We start from the raw sequence: 17,731 nt of genomic DNA on the forward strand, positions 1-17,731 counted from the left end.
CCGATTGTGAAATACCATTGTCACAATGTGCTGCAGTGCAGGAAAACTTAAAATGAATGGTAGGGAGAGGAAGAGGGAGGGGGGGGTTATGGGGGATGGGAAGGAGGGAGGGAGGGAGGGAGGAGAGAGAGACAGAGAGAGAGAAAACAAAGAAAATATGGTTTTCGGTGGCTATGTGTTTGCATGGAAAAGATTTTAGGCTTTTAATCATGTGGAAAGGGGCTCTGTGGCTGGCATGGCAGCCTGTTGATGCTTTGTTGAGTTGCTTGGAACATGCAAGGAAGGAGACCTGAAGCACTCCCGACCAGGTTGCATGTCTCCAAGTTACTGAAATCCCACAGACCTTCTCCCCGTGCCACAAAGTTCTGGGAGATGAGCTCTGCAGTTGTTCCCCACAAGTCGCCAAGCTCCCCAGATTTACTTTCTCAGAGTTGCTAGTTACTGCTACCCTACCTCGACCACTATATTTTGCCCAGATACTTGCTACTGTGGAGTAAGCAGGGGTAAGAAAGAGAGCGAGGGGGTTTGCCTATGCAAATCATCTGCCAGGATCCTACCTGGGAGGTCATTCCATCTCACCAGCTGACACCTGGGCAGCGGCAGGTAATTTGGAGAACAGATATATACGGACAGGCCACAAAGCAAAGGCTGAGCTGTTGATTGAGGATCCCTTTTGCCATGTCTCCCCAAGTTACAGAGGTCCAGAAAATTCCACCCTCAGCTCTCATAGAGAGGTCCTTGGCCGATCGTGGCCGATCAGAGGAGGGAAGTGTCGGAGGTGACTGCACACTGCCTCACCTTCACTGCTTTCTACAGTGGTAATGCTTTTGCAGAAGGGGCCTGTACAAGTGATTTTGTTCTGCGCTGTGGGAAAGTGACATTTATCCACTGACATTAACCAAACTACTTGCGCTGTTCAACGCACATGCATGCAGAGAAATAATGTTATGTTTTTTGGGGAAGATCTAGAGGGTCCTGCTGATGATTCTTTTAAGCTGTCTGCTACTCTTGCTTTTACATAGAGTCTTCCCTGCCCAGGAATGTTTAAGGTATACTGTATGTCCCTCCCTTACAATGAAAACTCTGTTGAAAGTACAGAGGTACATAGGAATGGATCTGTTAAGAAATGAGACAAAAAGCCTGGAAAATGTAGAAACAGGTAGTATTTGGACTTAGCACATTTGACTGTGAGTTAGTTTATTGTATCAGTTGACCCACTGACCCCCTTACCTTTTGTGTAATACTTTTGCTCTCAGTGGGGTTGCCCAAAGTTCCCTTCTTAAAGCGGCTTTCTTATAAAAAAATCCTAGACCTGCTTTTTGTGGCACACATGCCTCATATCCCGTTGCAGTTGATAAAGTCACATCATCTCCCACCAGTACAAGCTGTAAAAGATTTCCAGGGCTTATCCAAGCAAACTAGACGTGGGTCGAAGGTTGAGCAATCCTTAAATCAGCAGCAAAGTTAAAATTGAAATCAGCCTCAGAATCCTTTATAGGATGGTCCAACATCTGTTGCTTACAGGGCTCAATCGGACAGCCTCTGGTGCTGACTCCTTAAGCCACCTCCTGTTTTTGCCTTGTCCTTGATACAGCCATGGGCCCACATACACTCAGAGGTACCGAGTTTTTCTCATGTCTATTGGGTCTATTGTGATGCTCTCAGGCTTGTATGACCCAGCCATTGTGATGGGGAGGGGGTTTTCATTTTGCAAGCACCCTGGACCATTAATCTTTATATCTTTAAATATAATTGGCATTAAACTAAAACCCTTTAGGGCCAGATCAATACAGCAGCAAAGAATGCTTATTCGTTGTTGTTTGCCTCTTCATTTCATACCACCCGATATCTAAATGGTGTTTGGACTTTCTGCCCTCTGAAATAAGGACATTTGGTATGGCAAACCTTTGACCAGAGGTCCTAATCAATGGTTTGATTGACTCTCCCTTTGCGCTTGCTTCTGCAACACATGTACTAATATTGGAATGATAATGGGAAATTTAAATCGGCCCCTGCTCTAAAGGATGACACGCACATTCGTAAAGCATTCACTATTTTTGGAACATGACTGGACAGAAACTTTCTTAATTTGCAAGTGTTGATTTTTTAATAGATCTTTCTTTATTGAAGATTGAAATTGTATGTTCATTCATATTACACGACAACACAATGCATTTTGCGCCAAATTCAACACTAATGCCTCAGGAGCCTTTTACTTGTGAGTCCTCTTGACTGAATGAACAGCCCCGTCCCCTTCAATTTCTTGACTTGTACTTTTACAAGTGGCACGCTTCTTTTGTTTTTTTTTATCCCATTCTACCAAACTCAGTATTATCACTTTCCCCCTTGTTGTGCACTCCAGCGTAAACTGCTTTAAGGTGCTATTTGCAAATATCGCTCTGAACTACAGCTTTACTTGCTTCTGGGCCTTAATCTTTAAATGGGGCTGAGCAGTGTACTCCGGGTTTGGCTGCTTTTAGTTGGTTGATTTCTTTTTTGATTTCTGTAACTTTCAAACAGTCCCATTGTGAAATACCATTGCCACAATGTGCTGCAGTGCATGAAAACTTAAAATTAATGGTAGGGAGAGGGAGAGGGGCTGGGGGGAAGAGAGAGTGCGGGAGGGTGGGAGGGAGCGAGGGAAGGAGACAGGGAGGAGAGAGAGAGAAAACAAAGAAAATATGGTATTTGGGGGCTATGTATTTGCATGGAAAAGATTTTAGCCTTTTAATCAAGTGGAAAGGGGCTCTGTGGTTGGTATCTCAGCCTGTTGATGCTTTGTTGAGTTGCTTGGAACATGCAAGGAAGGAGACCTGAAGCACTCCCGACCAGGTTGCATGTCTCCAAGTTACTGAAATCCAACAGACCTCCTCCCTGTGCCACAAACTTCTGGGCACTGAGCTCTGCAGTTGTTCCCCACAGGTCGCCAAGTGTCCCAGATTTACTTTCTCAGAGTTGCTAGTTACTGCTACCCCACCTCGACCACTATATTTTCCCCAGATACTTGCTACTGTGGAGTAAGCAGGGCTAAGAGAGAGGGAGAGGGGGTGTGCCTATGCAAATCATCTGCCAGTATGCTTCCTGGGAGGTCATTCCATCTCACCATCTGACACCTGGGCAGCGGCAGGTAATTTGGAGAACAGACATATTCGGACAGGCCACAGAGCAAAAGCTGGGCCGTTGATTGAGGATCCCTTTAGCCATGTCTCCCTAAGTTACTGAGGTCCAGAAAAATTCCACCCTCAGCTCTTATAGAGAGGTCCTTGGCCGATCGTGGCCGATCAGGGTCGGGGGTGGGGGGACTGCACACTGCCTCACCTTTTCACTGCTTTCTACAGCGGTAATGCTTTTGCAGAAGGGGCCTGTACAAGTGATTTTGTCTGCGCTGTGGGAAAGTGACATTTATCCACTGACATTAACCAAATTACTTGTGCTGTTCAACGCACATACATGCATAGAAATCATGTTATGTTTTTTGGGGAAGGTCTAGAGGGTCCTGCTGATGATTTATTAAGCTGTCTGCTACTCTTGCTTTTACATAGTCTTCCCTGCCCAGGCATGTTTAAGGCATACTGTATGTCCCTCCATTACAATGAAAACTCTGTTGAAAGCACAGAGGTACATAGGAGTGGATCTGTTAAGAACTGAAACAAAAAGCCTGGAAAAATGTCGAAACGCGTAGGATTTGGACTTACAATTAAATGACTCACATTCAGATGTGCTATCCCTTGCCCCCCTGACCCCCTTTCCTTTTGTGTAATCCTTTTGTTCTCAGTAGGGTTTTCCAAAGTGGCTTTCAAATAAAAGATCATAGACCTGCATTTTGTGGCACACATGCCTCATATCCCGTTGCTCTTGATAAACTCACATCATCTCCCACCAATACAAGCTGTAAAAGATTTTCAGGGCTTAGCCAAGCAAACTAGACGCGGGTCGAAGGTTGAGCAATCCTTTAATCAGCAGCAAAGTTAACATTGAAATAAGCCTCAGAATCTCTTAAAGGATGGTCCAACATCTGTTGCTGGCAGTGCGCAATGGGGCAGCCTGGGTGCTGACACCTTAAGCCATCTCCTATTCTTGCCTTGTCCTTGATCCAGCCATGGGCCCACATGCACTCAGAGGTACAGAGTGTTTCTCATGTCTCTGGGTCTGCTGTGATGCTCTCACTCTTGCATCACCCAGCCATCGTGATGGGGAGAGGGGTGTCGATTTGCAAGCACCGTTGAGCATGAATCTTTTTATCTTTAAATATAATTGGCATTAAACCAAACCCTTTAGGACCAGATCAATAAAGCAGCAAAGAATGCTGATGTATTGCTGTTTGCCGCTTAATTCCATACCATCCGACATCTAAATGGTGTTTGGTCAAACGTTTGCCATATCAAATGTCCTTATGTTAAAGAGCAGAAAGTCCAGAGGTCCTAATCAATGGTTTGGTTGGCTCTCCCTTTGCGCTTGCCTTAAGGCGTCAGCCCGATTGCGCCCTGCAAGCAACCAGTGTTGGCCCATCCTTTAAGAGATTCTGAAGCTGATTTCAATGTTATTTTTGCTGCTGATTTAAGGATTGCTCAACCTTCGGCCCACGTCTAATTTCCTTGGCTATGCCCTTGACATCTTTTACAGCTTGTATTGGTGGGAGATGATGTGAGTTTATCAAGAGCAACGGGATATGAGGCATGTGGGCCATAAAAAACATGTCTAGGATCTTTTTTTATAAGAAAGTCTCTTTAAGTAGGGAACTTTGGACAACACTGCTGAGAGCAAAAGGATTACACAAAAGGTAAGCGGGTCAGTGGGTCAAGGGATAGCACATCTGACTGTGAGTCCGTTTATTGTAAGTCCAAATCCTACCTGTTTCAACATTTTTCCAGGCTTTTTGTTTCATTTCTTAACAGATCCATTCCTATGTACCTCAGCAAAACATGTACTAATATTGGAATGAAAATGGGAAAATAGAATTGGCCCCTGCTTCAAAGGATGACACGCACATTCGTAAAGCATTCACTATTTTTGGCACACGACAGGACAGAAACTTTCTTAATCTGCAAGTATTTATTTTTTAATACATCTTTTTTTAATGAAGATTGAAATTGTATTTTCATACATAATACACGACAACACAATACATTTTGGGCCAAATTCAACACTAATGCCTCGGGAGACTTTTACTTGTGAGTCCTATTGACTGAATGAACAGCCCCATCTCCTTCAATTTCTTGACTTGTACTTTTAGAAGTGGCACGCTGCTTTTGTTTTTTATCCCATTCTACCAAACTGAGTATTATCACTTTTCCTCTTGTTGTGCACTCCAGCGTCAACTGCTTTAAGGAGCTATTTGCAAACATCGCTCTGAACTACAGCTTTACTTGCTTCTAGGCCTTAATCTTTAATTGTGGCTTAGCAGTGTACTCCGGATTTGGCTGCTTTTAGTTGGTTAATTCTTTTTTTATTTCTGTAACTTTCAAACAGTCCGATTGTGAAATACCATTGTCACAATGTGCTGCAGTGCAGGAAAACTTAAAATGAATGGTAGGGAGAGGAAGAGGGAGGGGGGGGGTTATGGGGGATGGGAAGGAGGGAGGGAGGGAGGGAGGAGAGAGAGACAGAGAGAGAGAAAACAAAGAAAATATGGTTTTCGGTGGCTATGTGTTTGCATGGAAAAGATTTTAGGCTTTTAATCATGTGGAAAGGGGCTCTGTGGCTGGCATGGCAGCCTGTTGATGCTTTGTTGAGTTGCTTGGAACATGCAAGGAAGGAGACCTGAAGCACTCCCGACCAGGTTGCATGTCTCCAAGTTACTGAAATCCCACAGACCTTCTCCCCGTGCCACAAAGTTCTGGGAGATGAGCTCTGCAGTTGTTCCCCACAAGTCGCCAAGCTCCCCAGATTTACTTTCTCAGAGTTGCTAGTTACTGCTACCCTACCTCGACCACTATATTTTGCCCAGATACTTGCTACTGTGGAGTAAGCAGGGGTAAGAAAGAGAGCGAGGGGGTTTGCCTATGCAAATCATCTGCCAGGATCCTACCTGGGAGGTCATTCCATCTCACCAGCTGACACCTGGGCAGCGGCAGGTAATTTGGAGAACAGATATATACGGACAGGCCACAAAGCAAAGGCTGAGCTGTTGATTGAGGATCCCTTTTGCCATGTCTCCCCAAGTTACAGAGGTCCAGAAAATTCCACCCTCAGCTCTCATAGAGAGGTCCTTGGCCGATCGTGGCCGATCAGAGGAGGGAAGTGTCGGAGGTGACTGCACACTGCCTCACCTTCACTGCTTTCTACAGTGGTAATGCTTTTGCAGAAGGGGCCTGTACAAGTGATTTTGTTCTGCGCTGTGGGAAAGTGACATTTATCCACTGACATTAACCAAACTACTTGCGCTGTTCAACGCACATGCATGCAGAGAAATAATGTTATGTTTTTTGGGGAAGATCTAGAGGGTCCTGCTGATGATTCTTTTAAGCTGTCTGCTACTCTTGCTTTTACATAGAGTCTTCCCTGCCCAGGAATGTTTAAGGTATACTGTATGTCCCTCCCTTACAATGAAAACTCTGTTGAAAGCACAGAGGTACATAGGAATGGATCTGTTAAGAAATGAGACAAAAAGCCTGGAAAATGTAGAAACAGGTAGTATTTGGACTTAGCACATTTGACTGTGAGTTAGTTTATTGTATCAGTTGACCCACTGACCCCCTTACCTTTTGTGTAATACTTTTGCTCTCAGTGGGGTTGCCCAAAGTTCCCTTCTTAAAGCGGCTTTCTTATAAAAAAATCCTAGACCTGCTTTTTGTGGCACACATGCCTCATATCCCGTTGCAGTTGATAAAGTCACATCATCTCCCACCAGTACAAGCTGTAAAAGATTTCCAGGGCTTATCCAAGCAAACTAGACGTGGGTCGAAGGTTGAGCAATCCTTAAATCAGCAGCAAAGTTAAAATTGAAATCAGCCTCAGAATCCTTTATAGGATGGTCCAACATCTGTTGCTTACAGGGCTCAATCGGACAGCCTCTGGTGCTGACTCCTTAAGCCACCTCCTGTTTTTGCCTTGTCCTTGATACAGCCATGGGCCCACATACACTCAGAGGTACCGAGTTTTTCTCATGTCTATTGGGTCTATTGTGATGCTCTCAGGCTTGTATGACCCAGCCATTGTGATGGGGAGGGGGTTTTCATTTTGCAAGCACCCTGGACCATTAATCTTTATATCTTTAAATATAATTGGCATTAAACTAAAACCCTTTAGGGCCAGATCAATACAGCAGCAAAGAATGCTTATTCGTTGTTGTTTGCCTCTTCATTTCATACCACCCGATATCTAAATGGTGTTTGGACTTTCTGCCCTCTGAAATAAGGACATTTGGTATGGCAAACCTTTGACCAGAGGTCCTAATCAATGGTTTGATTGACTCTCCCTTTGCGCTTGCTTCTGCAACACATGTACTAATATTGGAATGATAATGGGAAATTTAAATCGGCCCCTGCTCTAAAGGATGACACGCACATTCGTAAAGCATTCACTATTTTTGGAACATGACTGGACAGAAACTTTCTTAATTTGCAAGTGTTGATTTTTTAATAGATCTTTCTTTATTGAAGATTGAAATTGTATGTTCATTCATATTACACGACAACACAATGCATTTTGCGCCAAATTCAACACTAATGCCTCAGGAGCCTTTTACTTGTGAGTCCTCTTGACTGAATGAACAGCCCCGTCCCCTTCAATTTCTTGACTTGTACTTTTACAAGTGGCACGCTTCTTTTGTTTTTTTTTATCCCATTCTACCAAACTCAGTATTATCACTTTCCCCCTTGTTGTGCACTCCAGCGTAAACTGCTTTAAGGTGCTATTTGCAAATATCGCTCTGAACTACAGCTTTACTTGCTTCTGGCCCTTAATCTTTAAATGGGGCTGAGCAGTGTACTCCGGGTTTGGCTGCTTTTAGTTGGTTGATTTCTTTTTTGATTTCTGTAACTTTCAAACAGTCCCATTGTGAAATACCATTGCCACAATGTGCTGCAGTGCATGAAAACTTAAAATTAATGGTAGGGAGAGGGAGAGGGGCTGGGGGGAAGAGAGAGTGCGGGAGGGTGGGAGGGAGACAGGGAGGAGAGAGAGAGAAAACAAAGAAAATATGGTATTTGGGGGCTATGTATTTGCATGGAAAAGATTTTAGCCTTTTAATCAAGTGGAAAGGGGCTCTGTGGTTGGTATCTCAGCCTGTTGATGCTTTGTTGAGTTGCTTGGAACATGCAAGGAAGGAGACCTGAAGCACTCCCGACCAGGTTGCATGTCTCCAAGTTACTGAAATCCAACAGACCTCCTCCCTGTGCCACAAACTTCTGGGCACTGAGCTCTGCAGTTGTTCCCCACAGGTCGCCAAGTGTCCCAGATTTACTTTCTCAGAGTTGCTAGTTACTGCTACCCCACCTCGACCACTATATTTTCCCCAGATACTTGCTACTGTGGAGTAAGCAGGGCTAAGAGAGAGGGAGAGGGGGTGTGCCTATGCAAATCATCTGCCAGTATGCTTCCTGGGAGGTCATTCCATCTCACCATCTGACACCTGGGCAGCGGCAGGTAATTTGGAGAACAGACATATTCGGACAGGCCACAGAGCAAAAGCTGGGCCGTTGATTGAGGATCCCTTTAGCCATGTCTCCCTAAGTTACTGAGGTCCAGAAAAATTCCACCCTCAGCTCTTATAGAGAGGTCCTTGGCCGATCGTGGCCGATCAGGGTCGGGGGTGGGGGGACTGCACACTGCCTCACCTTTTCACTGCTTTCTACAGCGGTAATGCTTTTGCAGAAGGGGCCTGTACAAGTGATTTTGTCTGCGCTGTGGGAAAGTGACATTTATCCACTGACATTAACCAAATTACTTGTGCTGTTCAACGCACATACATGCATAGAAATCATGTTATGTTTTTTGGGGAAGGTCTAGAGGGTCCTGCTGATGATTTATTAAGCTGTCTGCTACTCTTGCTTTTACATAGTCTTCCCTGCCCAGGCATGTTTAAGGCATACTGTATGTCCCTCCATTACAATGAAAACTCTGTTGAAAGCACAGAGGTACATAGGAGTGGATCTGTTAAGAACTGAAACAAAAAGCCTGGAAAAATGTCGAAACGCGTAGGATTTGGACTTACAATTAAATGACTCACATTCAGATGTGCTATCCCTTGCCCCCCTGACCCCCTTTCCTTTTGTGTAATCCTTTTGTTCTCAGTAGGGTTTTCCAAAGTGGCTTTCAAATAAAAGATCATAGACCTGCATTTTGTGGCACACATGCCTCATATCCCGTTGCTCTTGATAAACTCACATCATCTCCCACCAATACAAGCTGTAAAAGATTTTCAGGGCTTAGCCAAGCAAACTAGACGCGGGTCGAAGGTTGAGCAATCCTTTAATCAGCAGCAAAGTTAACATTGAAATAAGCCTCAGAATCTCTTAAAGGATGGTCCAACATCTGTTGCTGGCAGTGCGCAATGGGGCAGCCTGGGTGCTGACACCTTAAGCCATCTCCTATTCTTGCCTTGTCCTTGATCCAGCCATGGGCCCACATGCACTCAGAGGTACAGAGTGTTTCTCATGTCTCTGGGTCTGCTGTGATGCTCTCACTCTTGCATCACCCAGCCATCGTGATGGGGAGAGGGGTGTCGATTTGCAAGCACCGTTGAGCATGAATCTTTTTATCTTTAAATATAATTGGCATTAAACCAAACCCTTTAGGACCAGATCAATAAAGCAGCAAAGAATGCTGATGTATTGCTGTTTGCCGCTTAATTCCATACCATCCGACATCTAAATGGTGTTTGGTCAAACGTTTGCCATATCAAATGTCCTTATGTTAAAGAGCAGAAAGTCCAGAGGTCCTAATCAATGGTTTGGTTGGCTCTCCCTTTGCGCTTGCCTTAAGGCGTCAGCCCGATTGCGCCCTGCAAGCAACCAGTGTTGGCCCATCCTTTAAGAGATTCTGAAGCTGATTTCAATGTTATTTTTGCTGCTGATTTAAGGATTGCTCAACCTTCGGCCCACGTCTAATTTCCTTGGCTATGCCCTTGACATCTTTTACAGCTTGTATTGGTGGGAGATGATGTGAGTTTATCAAGAGCAACGGGATATGAGGCATGTGGGCCATAAAAAACATGTCTAGGATCTTTTTTTATAAGAAAGTCTCTTTAAGTAGGGAACTTTGGACAACACTGCTGAGAGCAAAAGGATTACACAAAAGGTAAGCGGGTCAGTGGGTCAAGGGATAGCACATCTGACTGTGAGTCCGTTTATTGTAAGTCCAAATCCTACCTGTTTCAACATTTTTCCAGGCTTTTTGTTTCATTTCTTAACAGATCCATTCCTATGTACCTCAGCAAAACATGTACTAATATTGGAATGAAAATGGGAAAATAGAATTGGCCCCTGCTTCAAAGGATGACACGCACATTCGTAAAGCATTCACTATTTTTGGCACACGACAGGACAGAAACTTTCTTAATCTGCAAGTATTTATTTTTTAATACATCTTTTTTTAATGAAGATTGAAATTGTATTTTCATACATAATACACGACAACACAATACATTTTGGGCCAAATTCAACACTAATGCCTCGGGAGACTTTTTACTTGTGAGTCCTATTGACTGAATGAACAGCCCCATCTCCTTCAATTTCTTGACTTGTACTTTTAGAAGTGGCACGCTGCTTTTGTTTTTTATCCCATTCTACCAAACTGAGTATTATCACTTTTCCTCTTGTTGTGCACTCCAGCGTCAACTGCTTTAAGGAGCTATTTGCAAACATCGCTCTGAACTACAGCTTTACTTGCTTCTAGGCCTTAATCTTTAATTGTGGCTTAGCAGTGTACTCCGGATTTGGCTGCTTTTAGTTGGTTAATTCTTTTTTTATTTCTGTAACTTTCAAACAGTCCGATTGTGAAATACCATTGTCACAATGTGCTGCAGTGCAGGAAAACTTAAAATGAATGGTAGGGAGAGGAAGAGGGAGGGGGGGGTTATGGGGGATGGGAAGGAGGGAGGGAGGGAGGGAGGAGAGAGAGACAGAGAGAGAGAAAACAAAGAAAATATGGTTTTCGGTGGCTATGTGTTTGCATGGAAAAGATTTTAGGCTTTTAATCATGTGGAAAGGGGCTCTGTGGCTGGCATGGCAGCCTGTTGATGCTTTGTTGAGTTGCTTGGAACATGCAAGGAAGGAGACCTGAAGCACTCCCGACCAGGTTGCATGTCTCCAAGTTACTGAAATCCCACAGACCTTCTCCCCGTGCCACAAAGTTCTGGGAGATGAGCTCTGCAGTTGTTCCCCACAAGTCGCCAAGCTCCCCAGATTTACTTTCTCAGAGTTGCTAGTTACTGCTACCCTACCTCGACCACTATATTTTGCCCAGATACTTGCTACTGTGGAGTAAGCAGGGGTAAGAAAGAGAGCGAGGGGGTTTGCCTATGCAAATCATCTGCCAGGATCCTACCTGGGAGGTCATTCCATCTCACCAGCTGACACCTGGGCAGCGGCAGGTAATTTGGAGAACAGATATATACGGACAGGCCACAAAGCAAAGGCTGAGCTGTTGATTGAGGATCCCTTTTGCCATGTCTCCCCAAGTTACAGAGGTCCAGAAAATTCCACCCTCAGCTCTCATAGAGAGGTCCTTGGCCGATCGTGGCCGATCAGAGGAGGGAAGTGTCGGAGGTGACTGCACACTGCCTCACCTTCACTGCTTTCTACAGTGGTAATGCTTTTGCAGAAGGGGCCTGTACAAGTGATTTTGTTCTGCGCTGTGGGAAAGTGACATTTATCCACTGACATTAACCAAACTACTTGCGCTGTTCAACGCACATGCATGCAGAGAAATAATGTTATGTTTTTTGGGGAAGATCTAGAGGGTCCTGCTGATGATTCTTTTAAGCTGTCTGCTACTCTTGCTTTTACATAGAGTCTTCCCTGCCCAGGAATGTTTAAGGTATACTGTATGTCCCTCCCTTACAATGAAAACTCTGTTGAAAGCACAGAGGTACATAGGAATGGATCTGTTAAGAAATGAGACAAAAAGCCTGGAAAATGTAGAAACAGGTAGTATTTGGACTTAGCACATTTGACTGTGAGTTAGTTTATTGTATCAGTTGACCCACTGACCCCCTTACCTTTTGTGTAATACTTTTGCTCTCAGTGGGGTTGCCCAAAGTTCCCTTCTTAAAGCGGCTTTCTTATAAAAAAATCCTAGACCTGCTTTTTGTGGCACACATGCCTCATATCCCGTTGCAGTTGATAAAGTCACATCATCTCCCACCAGTACAAGCTGTAAAAGATTTCCAGGGCTTATCCAAGCAAACTAGACGTGGGTCGAAGGTTGAGCAATCCTTAAATCAGCAGCAAAGTTAAAATTGAAATCAGCCTCAGAATCCTTTATAGGATGGTCCAACATCTGTTGCTTACAGGGCTCAATCGGACAGCCTCTGGTGCTGACTCCTTAAGCCACCTCCTGTTTTTGCCTTGTCCTTGATACAGCCATGGGCCCACATACACTCAGAGGTACCGAGTTTTTCTCATGTCTATTGGGTCTATTGTGATGCTCTCAGGCTTGTATGACCCAGCCATTGTGATGGGGAGGGGGTTTTCATTTTGCAAGCACCCTGGACCATTAATCTTTATATCTTTAAATATAATTGGCATTAAACTAAAACCCTTTAGGGCCAGATCAATACAGCAGCAAAGAATGCTTATTCGTTGTTGTTTGCCTCTTCATTTCATACCACCCGATATCTAAATGGTGTTTGGACTTTCTGCCCTCTGAAATAAGGACATTTGGTATGGCAAACCTTTGACCAGAGGTCCTAATCAATGGTTTGATTGACTCTCCCTTTGCGCTTGCTTCTGCAACACATGTACTAATATTGGAATGATAATGGGAAATTTAAATCGGCCCCTGCTCTAAAGGATGACACGCACATTCGTAAAGCATTCACTATTTTTGGAACATGACTGGACAGAAACTTTCTTAATTTGCAAGTGTTGATTTTTTAATAGATCTTTCTTTATTGAAGATTGAAATTGTATGTTCATTCATATTATACGACAACACAATGCATTTTGCGCCAAATTCAACACTAATGCCTCAGGAGCCTTTTACTTGTGAGTCCTCTTGACTGAATGAACAGCCCCGTCCCCTTCAATTTCTTGACTTGTACTTTTACAAGTGGCACGCTTCTTTTGTTTTTTTTTATCCCATTCTACCAAACTCAGTATTATCACTTTCCCCCTTGTTGTGCACTCCAGCGTAAACTGCTTTAAGGTGCTATTTGCAAATATCGCTCTGAACTACAGCTTTACTTGCTTCTGGGCCTTAATCTTTAAATGGGGCTGAGCAGTGTACTCCGGGTTTGGCTGCTTTTAGTTGGTTGATTTCTTTTTTGATTTCTGTAACTTTCAAACAGTCCCATTGTGAAATACCATTGCCACAATGTGCTGCAGTGCATGAAAACTTAAAATTAATGGTAGGGAGAGGGAGAGGGGCTGGGGGGAAGAGAGAGTGCGGGAGGGTGGGAGGGAGACAGGGAGGAGAGAGAGAGAAAACAAAGAAAATATGGTATTTGGGGGCTATGTATTTGCATGGAAAAGATTTTAGCCTTTTAATCAAGTGGAAAGGGGCTCTGTGGTTGGTATCTCAGCCTGTTGATGCTTTGTTGAGTTGCTTGGAACATGCAAGGAAGGAGACCTGAAGCACTCCCGACCAGGTTGCATGCCTCCAAGTTACTGAAATCCAACAGACCTCCTCCCTGTGCCACAAACTTCTGGGCACTGAGCTCTGCAGTTGTTCCCCACAGGTCGCCAAGTGTCCCAGATTTACTTTCTCAGAGTTGCTAGTTACTGCTACCCCACCTCGACCACTATATTTTCCCCAGATACTTGCTACTGTGGAGTAAGCAGGGCTAAGAGAGAGGGAGAGGGGGTGTGCCTATGCAAATCATCTGCCAGTATGCTTCCTGGGAGGTCATTCCATCTCACCATCTGACACCTGGGCAGCGGCAGGTAATTTGGAGAACAGACATATTCGGACAGGCCACAGAGCAAAAGCTGGGCCGTTGATTGAGGATCCCTTTAGCCATGTCTCCCTAAGTTACTGAGGTCCAGAAAAATTCCACCCTCAGCTCTTATAGAGAGGTCCTTGGCCGATCGTGGCCGATCAGGGTCGGGGGTGGGGGGACTGCACACTGCCTCACCTTTTCACTGCTTTCTACAGCGGTAATGCTTTTGCAGAAGGGGCCTGTACAAGTGATTTTGTCTGCGCTGTGGGAAAGTGACATTTATCCACTGACATTAACCAAATTACTTGTGCTGTTCAACGCACATACATGCATAGAAATCATGTTATGTTTTTTGGGGAAGGTCTAGAGGGTCCTGCTGATGATTTATTAAGCTGTCTGCTACTCTTGCTTTTACATAGTCTTCCCTGCCCAGGCATGTTTAAGGCATACTGTATGTCCCTCCATTACAATGAAAACTCTGTTGAAAGCACAGAGGTACATAGGAGTGGATCTGTTAAGAACTGAAACAAAAAGCCTGGAAAAATGTCGAAACGCGTAGGATTTGGACTTACAATTAAATGACTCACATTCAGATGTGCTATCCCTTGCCCCCCTGACCCCCTTTCCTTTTGTGTAATCCTTTTGTTCTCAGTAGGGTTTTCCAAAGTGGCTTTCAAATAAAAGATCATAGACCTGCATTTTGTGGCACACATGCCTCATATCCCGTTGCTCTTGATAAACTCACATCATCTCCCACCAATACAAGCTGTAAAAGATTTTCAGGGCTTAGCCAAGCAAACTAGACGCGGGTCGAAGGTTGAGCAATCCTTTAATCAGCAGCAAAGTTAACATTGAAATAAGCCTCAGAATCTCTTAAAGGATGGTCCAACATCTGTTGCTGGCAGTGCGCAATGGGGCAGCCTGGGTGCTGACACCTTAAGCCATCTCCTATTCTTGCCTTGTCCTTGATCCAGCCATGGGCCCACATGCACTCAGAGGTACAGAGTGTTTCTCATGTCTCTGGGTCTGCTGTGATGCTCTCACTCTTGCATCACCCAGCCATCGTGATGGGGAGAGGGGTGTCGATTTGCAAGCACCGTTGAGCATGAATCTTTTTATCTTTAAATATAATTGGCATTAAACCAAACCCTTTAGGACCAGATCAATAAAGCAGCAAAGAATGCTGATGTATTGCTGTTTGCCGCTTAATTCCATACCATCCGACATCTAAATGGTGTTTGGTCAAACGTTTGCCATATCAAATGTCCTTATGTTAAAGAGCAGAAAGTCCAGAGGTCCTAATCAATGGTTTGGTTGGCTCTCCCTTTGCGCTTGCCTTAAGGCGTCAGCCCGATTGCGCCCTGCAAGCAACCAGTGTTGGCCCATCCTTTAAGAGATTCTGAAGCTGATTTCAATGTTATTTTTGCTGCTGATTTAAGGATTGCTCAACCTTCGGCCCACGTCTAATTTCCTTGGCTATGCCCTTGACATCTTTTACAGCTTGTATTGGTGGGAGATGATGTGAGTTTATCAAGAGCAACGGGATATGAGGCATGTGGGCCATAAAAAACATGTCTAGGATCTTTTTTTATAAGAAAGTCTCTTTAAGTAGGGAACTTTGGACAACACTGCTGAGAGCAAAAGGATTACACAAAAGGTAAGCGGGTCAGTGGGTCAAGGGATAGCACATCTGACTGTGAGTCCGTTTATTGTAAGTCCAAATCCTACCTGTTTCAACATTTTTCCAGGCTTTTTGTTTCATTTCTTAACAGATCCATTCCTATGTACCTCAGCAAAACATGTACTAATATTGGAATGAAAATGGGAAAATAGAATTGGCCCCTGCTTCAAAGGATGACACGCACATTCGTAAAGCATTCACTATTTTTGGCACACGACAGGACAGAAACTTTCTTAATCTGCAAGTATTTATTTTTTAATACATCTTTTTTTAATGAAGATTGAAATTGTATTTTCATACATAATACACGACAACACAATACATTTTGGGCCAAATTCAACACTAATGCCTCGGGAGACTTTTTACTTGTGAGTCCTATTGACTGAATGAACAGCCCCATCTCCTTCAATTTCTTGACTTGTACTTTTAGAAGTGGCACGCTGCTTTTGTTTTTTATCCCATTCTACCAAACTGAGTATTATCACTTTTCCTCTTGTTGTGCACTCCAGCGTCAACTGCTTTAAGGAGCTATTTGCAAACATCGCTCTGAACTACAGCTTTACTTGCTTCTAGGCCTTAATCTTTAATTGTGGCTTAGCAGTGTACTCCGGATTTGGCTGCTTTTAGTTGGTTAATTCTTTTTTTATTTCTGTAACTTTCAAACAGTCCGATTGTGAAATACCATTGTCACAATGTGCTGCAGTGCAGGAAAACTTAAAATGAATGGTAGGGAGAGGAAGAGGGAGGGGGGGGTTATGGGGGATGGGAAGGAGGGAGGGAGGGAGGGAGGAGAGAGAGACAGAGAGAGAGAAAACAAAGAAAATATGGTTTTCGGTGGCTATGTGTTTGCATGGAAAAGATTTTAGGCTTTTAATCATGTGGAAAGGGGCTCTGTGGCTGGCATGGCAGCCTGTTGATGCTTTGTTGAGTTGCTTGGAACATGCAAGGAAGGAGACCTGAAGCACTCCCGACCAGGTTGCATGTCTCCAAGTTACTGAAATCCCACAGACCTTCTCCCCGTGCCACAAAGTTCTGGGAGATGAGCTCTGCAGTTGTTCCCCACAAGTCGCCAAGCTCCCCAGATTTACTTTCTCAGAGTTGCTAGTTACTGCTACCCTACCTCGACCACTATATTTTGCCCAGATACTTGCTACTGTGGAGTAAGCAGGGGTAAGAAAGAGAGCGAGGGGGTTTGCCTATGCAAATCATCTGCCAGGATCCTACCTGGGAGGTCATTCCATCTCACCAGCTGACACCTGGGCAGCGGCAGGTAATTTGGAGAACAGATATATACGGACAGGCCACAAAGCAAAGGCTGAGCTGTTGATTGAGGATCCCTTTTGCCATGTCTCCCCAAGTTACAGAGGTCCAGAAAATTCCACCCTCAGCTCTCATAGAGAGGTCCTTGGCCGATCGTGGCCGATCAGAGGAGGGAAGTGTCGGAGGTGACTGCACACTGCCTCACCTTCACTGCTTTCTACAGTGGTAATGCTTTTGCAGAAGGGGCCTGTACAAGTGATTTTGTTCTGCGCTGTGGGAAAGTGACATTTATCCACTGACATTAACCAAACTACTTGCGCTGTTCAACGCACATGCATGCAGAGAAATAATGTTATGTTTTTTGGGGAAGATCTAGAGGGTCCTGCTGATGATTCTTTTAAGCTGTCTGCTACTCTTGCTTTTACATAGAGTCTTCCCTGCCCAGGAATGTTTAAGGTATACTGTATGTCCCTCCCTTACAATGAAAACTCTGTTGAAAGCACAGAGGTACATAGGAATGGATCTGTTAAGAAATGAGACAAAAAGCCTGGAAAATGTAGAAACAGGTAGTATTTGGACTTAGCACATTTGACTGTGAGTTAGTTTATTGTATCAGTTGACCCACTGACCCCCTTACCTTTTGTGTAATACTTTTGCTCTCAGTGGGGTTGCCCAAAGTTCCCTTCTTAAAGCGGCTTTCTTATAAAAAAATCCTAGACCTGCTTTTTGTGGCACACATGCCTCATATC

At 44.3% G+C, this 17,731-nt stretch overlaps 3 non-coding genes across 3 annotated transcripts; all 3 read left to right on the forward strand.

Annotated features, from left to right (window-relative positions):
- Nucleotides 1–1,952: 1,952 nt before the first annotated feature.
- Nucleotides 1,953–2,059, forward strand: LOC138560745 (U6 spliceosomal RNA). Its single transcript, XR_011299211.1, has one exon. It is a non-coding gene; the product is annotated as a U6 spliceosomal RNA (small nuclear RNA).
- A 5,364-nt stretch (nucleotides 2,060–7,423) lies between these two features.
- On the forward strand, nucleotides 7,424–7,530 carry LOC138560746 (U6 spliceosomal RNA). The gene has a single exon (XR_011299212.1). It is a non-coding gene; the product is annotated as a U6 spliceosomal RNA (small nuclear RNA).
- A 5,352-nt stretch (nucleotides 7,531–12,882) lies between these two features.
- LOC138560747 (U6 spliceosomal RNA) lies at nucleotides 12,883–12,989 on the forward strand. The gene has a single exon (XR_011299213.1). It is a non-coding gene; the product is annotated as a U6 spliceosomal RNA (small nuclear RNA).
- The last annotated feature ends 4,742 nt before the right edge of the window (nucleotides 12,990–17,731 follow it).

The sequence above is a fragment of the Ambystoma mexicanum genome, unplaced genomic scaffold (genome assembly GCF_040938575.1).
Source record: "Ambystoma mexicanum isolate Mex_15411 unplaced genomic scaffold, UKY_AmexF1_1 Mex_scaf48, whole genome shotgun sequence".
In the NCBI taxonomy this organism is placed as follows: Eukaryota; Metazoa; Chordata; class Amphibia; order Caudata; family Ambystomatidae; genus Ambystoma; species Ambystoma mexicanum.